The sequence below is a fragment of the Primulina eburnea genome, chromosome 2 (genome assembly GCF_022965805.1).
Source record: "Primulina eburnea isolate SZY01 chromosome 2, ASM2296580v1, whole genome shotgun sequence".
In the NCBI taxonomy this organism is placed as follows: Eukaryota; Viridiplantae; Streptophyta; class Magnoliopsida; order Lamiales; family Gesneriaceae; genus Primulina; species Primulina eburnea.
The window spans coordinates 41034107-41042589 of record NC_133102.1 but is presented as its reverse complement, the minus strand read 5'-3'; positions in this window follow the sequence as shown (position 1 = coordinate 41042589).

The following is an 8483-nucleotide window of genomic DNA, read 5'->3' as shown; positions in this document are numbered from 1 at the left end:
AGCTCAATCATATGTACACCATGCTCATGGACCGATGTCGTGTCTTGTATGCGTGTAGTCATGAGCTCCTTGAAATTAGTGTACCTCGCTGTACGAGTTTGAACACCATACAATTATTGCATGTGCATTCGAATGTCAACAACATTACTTATTTCATCAAAATACATTTCATTTGACATATACACGAGTATATAACACAACACTAACATTGGAGATCATGGTACAACTATTTCTCAAGCTTTTGCTAGTCCAGTAAGATTGACATTTCAGATGTCTCTTTTGAGAGGACCTGATAAGTGTGTACCATCACTTTCCTATGCTAGAATTTTTTTTAAGTTCCTTTAGCCAATCTTGATAGTTATGTCAGTTATCTTGTTTCGATAAAGTATAACAGATATTGGATATCATGTCGAAATCATGGATATACTGAAAATAAAAATATAATAAACGTTACTGACTATGTTAAAATATTTTATAAGAAATAAAATATATTCTTTTATTTTTATAAATTGTCTTTCAATATTTTGACATTTTTTCACCACCATATGATGAAAACAAGAAATCATATTTACTTAGTGAGTACACAATATCAACCAATCATAATTTTCAAACGAAAGACTCAATTGCAAGCCCTTGTAACCCTCACGCAATTTTCTCACGCTTAATAAGGGCCGATAATGATATCGTTTATCTTTATGTGTCGAACACGACCTATCAATATCGAATCTTAGAGGATGATCGCCATTGGATCCCCCGATTATATGAGCCGATGTCATGAGAGTTACATATAATTCTCATCAGTTTTATTAGTGGAAATCATAGTTTTTCGGCTTCCAGGTCTCTTCAATTATATGAGTCAGACACTGACCGTGTGTAGAGTTTATCATAAAACCATCGTTGATGGAAGACAATAAAATATTAAACTTTTCTTTAATTTTTCTTTTAATGGACTTGATATAAATTTCGAATCTTGTTCAAAATGAAAGATTTTAATTTAAAAACATATCTCATCATTTAATTTAAAATTTGTGCTATGTTTGTTTGTATGTTTGTCACATTCATACAACTCTAGTTATTATAATAATGATAACACATATACTTATTATTTTTAATATATCATATGCATTATAAACAATAAAAGATGATCGATAACCGAGATTTATTTGATCCGTGAGAGCTATACACGGATTCAAGTCCAAACCTAGGTAAATGCAAGGAAGAAAATGCAATATTACAAAAAATTCAATATTTTACATGTCTCCAATCTTCAGAACTCTTGATTTGGACGTTCGTTTCAAATTTTGATCTTCCACTAAATCTAATATTTACATTAAATATTCATGACACATTGAGATACAAACTCAAGGGATGAGAACGAACCACAAACATGTCCACTTTAATAATTATAAATAATAAAAAATAACCATGTAAAATATTTTAACATATACATAGCACTTTAATTATGACTCTCAATCATCCTTGTATCACATAATATCATATATTATATAAAAACATAATATCAAATATTATTGCTTAAATCATGTATCTTGTAAATTTATCACTAACCATCATAATTAAAAATAAATTAATAAATTCAATAAACATTTTTACTCAATTATTCAATTATTTTAGTAATAATTAAAATTTTTTGTAAAAGATATTTGACCATAAATAATAAAAATTATATTTTAATTATTTATTTTATAAAAAAATTCCATGATTTCAAAATTAATTTTAAGGGTAAAATTTTCAGCTTTTCGCAAAATATCAATTTGACCCTACCCATAATTTTTAAAAAATAGAAACTCGCCCTTATGGCCCAATAATTCAGTTTGTGGGATATGGATTACTGAAATCATCTCGAGCAGCCCTAGCTCATGCACCTCGTGCTGCTCGGGCGTGCAAGACATTGTAAATAGCCCTGCCCGTGCGATTAACTAATAAAATTATTTTTAAAAATTTACTGGGTTGTTGTGCTGCCTAGTTCTGCAGGGGCAGCCCGTCAGCACGGTAGCCCAGGACTGTGTTTGGGCAACTACCTGCTAGAATCAATTAACTCAACATAATTTAAACAATAAACAGCACGAATCATATGATAGAGAACTTGACTCTGGTATAACTGCTGGAGTATTGTTCTCTCACACCCAATGAGAACCGAAAGTTTAAAATATTTATGTTTTGACAATCAAACTCCCTTGTACATCGTATGTTTAAAACCAATCATATAATGTTTAGTTTAATTTACATTTGTGTTCTTAACGTTGGCTCCAACGATCCCAGTTTTTAGGCGGTAATAACTCTCATTGAATATCCCTATTAACGATCTACTAGAATAAACACCTTATTCGATTATCTGAATTACGTCTACAATCATAAATTGTTTCTCGTCTAGATTGCACTAGAAATACTTATGAAATTTGATTGTTGAGAACGATCGTCGGAATTCAAGATCTCTGGCGAGGTTGTGGCGGCAACGCTGTGGTCACGCAACGATGTTGGGACGATCTCGGCCGTGAGCCTTGGTGGACAAGGTGGTGGTCGAGTGTGACAAGAGTAAAATCTCGTTCATATAATGAAAAACAAAAATTTCGAAGGACAAAATTTTCTTCTGATTCATTTTTTTCAGTTGCCTATTTTATGAACTCATTCACTTAATTAGGCAGTTGCACTATCCTCAATTAATTAGCAGTTAAGATAACTACCAAAATAAAATCTATTTATAAACTCTTTTATATGCAATACATTTGATATTCATCGAGCTATAATCGCCGAATTCAACTCTTTGAATTTGATTATCTCAATTGGAAACAAAATCTGATATTTGTGTGCCCCTCAATAATTCATAGATATAACTAGTTGTGAGTTCAAAACTTCATGTAATTCAGGACAATATTTGTTCTTATTTGAGCTTACCCTAATTAACCTCATTATTTTCATCATCTTCTTAATCAAGAAATCAGAACTCAAATCTGATTACAATCATCGAATCATTATAAGAGCGTCTATTAACGTTATCCCATGATCCCCTAGGTATCACTGATAGTGCATGCAAGAACCAATAAGTTATGATTGGTGTACAGTACAGTCTCTTCAAATCATATATTTCGATCGAATCTGTAACAATTAGTACATCGATTGGTGTAAATGAATTCAATAGCGATGTGATATATCTTTGAGTAATAATAGTGAAATTGTATATGCAACTAAGAAAACACATTACCATGAAGAACAATTCTTGCTTTTGCAAGAGACTCATTTCACTATTAACTCATCAGATCATATAGAATATTTTCACCCATAGGTTAACTATGAATCTGCGACTACAATTCATTGGCGTCTACATTGACATCTAAAGCTTCAATGGAGTCCAGTATTTTAAGAGAAACAGTTTGAGTATATGCAAAAGATGCGAGTTCAGTTTGAGCTAAAATGACATTTGCCTGAGTCTTGACAAAGCTTGATTTGATGCCAAAAAGTTTTATGGACAGTCTAGTCACCTCTTCACTGATAGATGAGACTTCTTTAGTCAAATATTTTTTGAAGAAATTAAAAGCAGTTTGAGCATCATCTTGTTGAAACGAAATATTTTTGACCACGTCAATAATCTTGTTGTAATTGTGCTTAACTTCTTCCATTTCAATTTCTACAGCAGTTTGATGATCAGATGAAGGAGAATTTTCTTGCATATGCTCTCTAAGTTCGATAATACGAGCAACACGTTCAGATTGTTCACTTGATGTGCCAACATGATTTTAAAAGGTGAGTACCAAAGCAGTAGACGAAGCAATGATGGGTTCTGGTTCCGTGAGAACTTGAACAATAATTGGATATGGTTCCGCTTGGTCCTTGTTTATTTTGAGCAGCCTCTTGTTCGGCTCTATTTCCTTTTTAGCTTCAATGAAGTAAAGGAAAAAGGGTTTGGTTGAAGTGCAACTACATTATCAACAACAATCATGGTATTTGACGTACCATCTTTATCAGAAGTGAAACCAAAACTAGCATCCTTGAAGAATTTGCTGATCTACACAACAAATCCAGTAATTTCTTATCTAAGCCAGTACTTTCTTCTAGACCATGTCAGATAATGTTTGAAAGAGTATAGATGCCCAATTTGCTTTGGTTCCAGAAGTAATAGCTGACATCACCTGGACTTTTTCCTTGCTCAGTCTATCAAAGGTCCCTGCTTTGACAAAAATGGCTTTGGTGACTATGTCAGCAGTGCCTAAAATTCCATCTTCACCAGTTTTGTGGGGCCCTTAACTCCTAATCATTATTACAACACATTCTAATTAGGGTTAATTAATTACAGCGGAAAACGAGTTTAAATTTTCTTTACAATGAGCCAAAAACATGTCGACTGTAATTATAATACTAAAAATAGTATATAATATAGTCTCGGCTATATCAATCACAATATAAAACAAGCTCACACGTAATCCAAAACAACTATATACAAACAACCTCATATCCTCGGGACATACCCCGGTATATATAAAGACATATACATATATACTGGGATAGACACTAAACCTCAACTCAGAATGACTCCCTCAAGAAGTACCCTCTTCGGTCTCCTGATAACCTGAAGTACCTGTCATTGTCAACATACAAAGACAACACAGCCCCCTCTGGAGTGAGCAAAGCTCAGTTTGAAGCAACCACAATATATACCACAAATATCTATACAATGATATATGATATGCAATGCATGTATGTCGTGGAGGTATCGGGTCAAATGCCCATCCACTGAGCACATGTCAGAATCAATCGAATCGCTATCAAATCAATGCTCGAGCTGACACACCGGCCTCAATCAGGGATACTCGTATGAAATCGTCGACAAAGCGCCGTCAAGTCCCAAATCTCAATCAATCATCGGGGCCATTAATGACTATGCTTTAAGGGCCACATAATGCCAAACATAGCATCGTGTTCACAAACCCCATAATCGAATCTAATCATATCAGAATATCCAATGATCATAGCTCAACGTGCATGTCATGTATGCCACATAAACTCATCAAATAAGGCATATAGACATGTATTCTCAATCCAATCAATCAAAATTATATCATATAATACAGATACCTATCGTATGTTACCCGGTCGCAACATACCTTATTTTTCTGACGTACAGACCCGAGATGAACTAATATGATACAAGAGTCCAGTCTGAAACACCAAAGAGTACACGTTTTCATGGTTATTTTCTTGAATCAACTATTTCATCCGGGAATAGATCTCCAAATCATATTCTTATTTATATATACATATTTTTAATTACCTTAAATTTATACTCCTAATAAACAAGTATATACTCACATATTTTCATTTTATCCCACAATACCTTTTCTTTGATGGGTCCGAATCATAGTTATAAATAACTAGCAACCATCAAATCTTAAATATCAATTAATCATGTTTTTTTTGTCTCGAACTAAACAAATATGAACGATATAGTGGAATCAAGTAAATATATCCAAGATAAATCATTCTTCAGTGGAGTAGTGTATATAATTTCAATTTATTTATCCAAGGTACATTATCCATCCGTTCTAGAATTATAGAACCTAAATCACTATTTCAAAAAATATAAGTAGCAAAACAATAAATTACAATCTCAAAAACTAAATAAAGCTTACTTTTATTTCAAAGTTTATGCTACACAACTCCCAACTTGAATAGTCACGATGGAATGGAGCTTTAGTTTGAGCAAAATACTAGAATTCCTTTCTTTTTCTTCTCTTCACCCTTCGTTTCTTTCGATCGGTTCTTTCATGAATTATGTTATTATTATTGGGAACAATTTAAATGTATGAGTGTTGCCTTAACCGACTTAATTCTCAGTCAAATGTGCTAATTGTTTGGCACGAAAGGCATACAACCACTTACATGCATCCAATAGCCTTTCATTTAATATTACAAAATTGCCCTTAAATTTAATTGACTATTTGTCAAAATATTTACAAGTTTGCCATCAAATTTTAATGGAATATTTTTCACTCTATTTACAAGTTTACCATTAAAATTAAAATATATTATTTTTAACTTTAATTCACTATTCAGATCCATTTTCAAATACAATTATATTATGAGTTGATTTACTACTCATAATTTACGTAATTAACGTTAATTAGATCATGGGGTCTCACAAGTTTTCTTGAAGCAAGATGAGAACAAATATTCTCTTGAAGTAGAGAAAGACTTAAAAGCAGCAACCATATCTTATTTAGAGATGGCCAAGAAGTCAGTAATACCAAAAGTGGGAAGACAAGAGGTGGAACTAAGTAGATCGACATCAGTAAGAAGAGTCTTGCAGTCGTGAGAGAAGACGATCTTTCCATCCTCAGTAAGAGAGGCATTCACATAGATATCCAACAATGGTGCCTTGTAGATGACCACAAGTGATTCCATAAAGGTATGGAGACTAGATGTCTCCAAGGTTTCGAACACAGTTACCAGATGAGTGTCTTGAACAGTGTACACTGAAACAAAGTAAATTTGGTAAGCGTTCAAAGTATATGCGCTGACCATTTCTGCAAATTGAGAGTTAAAACAAACGCCTTCAAAGTATATGTACTGGTCATTTCTGCACACTGAGAGTTAAAACGAACGGAAAAGATGTTTGCAGAAAATTGTAAGAATTACAGAGAGAAAACGAAGGCCTTGAAAATGCAAGGATTACAAAGTCAATGGTAAAATATGAAATGACGGTTTAAAAGAATATGTGCAGTCATAGGTTGAAACATAAAGTCACGTGTCAACATATTTGCAGTTGATTTTTAAAATTTTGGAAAGGCGGTATGTCAAAGTGACTAATAATATAAAATTTGCTTTGAATATAAAAACAGTCGGATGTCCAAACGACAGTTGTTAAGGAAAAATAAATGGAGCATGGATTTGAGATATTACATGATAATGTCTACAGAAAAACGAGATGCTGAAACAAATGCAATAGCAACGCTAAATAAGTAGAGACATTATCTTATAAATATAACGAATTCTTAATTTGATATAACAAGATTTTATATAATCTTAACCATATTAAGTAATATTCCCTCGGAATTAATGTTTAAGATAAATCAATGAGGCTTAACATATTACAAAATAAGAAAACTTAGCCTCGGGTAATGGTTTGATAAAGACGTCTACTGCTTGTTGATCAGTAGATACGTATTCCACACGAATGTCTTTCTTCTGCATATGATTTCTCGATGAAGTCATATCTGATGTCAATATGTTTGGTTCTTGAGTGCAACACTATATTATAAGTTTTGACTATTGTACTCGTATTATCAAATAAGATATGTGACTTAGAAGCATATACCTATAGTATTTCAATTGTTGCTGAATTCAAAGCATTTGAGAGCACCAGCTAAATATTCGGTTTCTGCAGTAGAAGTGAAAATGGAAGTCTGTTTTTTCAATAAACCAGGAGATCAACCTATCACCAAGAAATTGACAGAATCTACTATAAAATTTTAGATCAAACTTGAAATCTGCATAGTTTGCATCTAAATAACCCATGAGATTGAATGCTGAGTCTTTTAAATACCATAAACCAACATTCTGAGTACCTTTTAAATATTTCAATATACGCTTAGCAGCTATATAATGAGATTGCTTGAGATATGATTGAAATATAGCACAAATGCATACTTCAAACATATTTGTCTAGTCTATTATCAATAAGATACAACAAAGAACCAATTAGATTATATGGTTACCTCTATTGAAATTCCCCATTCATCTTTATCGAGTTTAGATAGATGGAAAAACTCATTGGAGTTGAGGCTGCCATGTTCCATGCCAAATTTTTTCAATCGATCTTTATTGTATTTTCATCTCGTTTATGAAAATTTCAGATTCGAGTTGTCTAACTTGTAATCATATGAAGAATGTTAGTGCTCTCATCATGCTCATTTCAAATTGATCCTGCAACATCTTATAAAATTTTTCATAAAGTTTTGAACCTTGACCCATCAGTATTTTTTTTGGATTTTATTGATGATCCTATGTAGTGAATCCTGATTCTTTAATTATTTTTTTGATTTTATTAAAAGATTTAGGGTTGTGAGTCTCTACCCGTCAATTTTTTTTCTATTTTATTGAGAAGTCGGTTTGTGAACCCCGAAGCTCCAGTTATCTTTTTCAATTTTATTAAAAGAACCGAGATTTTGAATCTCGTCCCATCAATGTTTTTTTTCAATTTTATCGAGGAGTTGAAATTGAGAATTTCAGCACCTCAAGTAATTTATTTTATTTTACTAATTAGTGGGGTTCCGACACTACAAAAAAACGGATGGATTAACGACGGTTTTACTAAGTCCGTCGCTATAATAGCGACGGTTTTTAAGAAAACCGTCGCTAATCAAAATAAACGACTGAAAACCGTCGCTAAACAAAATAAGCAACGGTTTATCGTCAACCGTCGCTATTGCAGCAACAGTTTATTATTTTTAATAAATCGTCGCTTTAGAAGG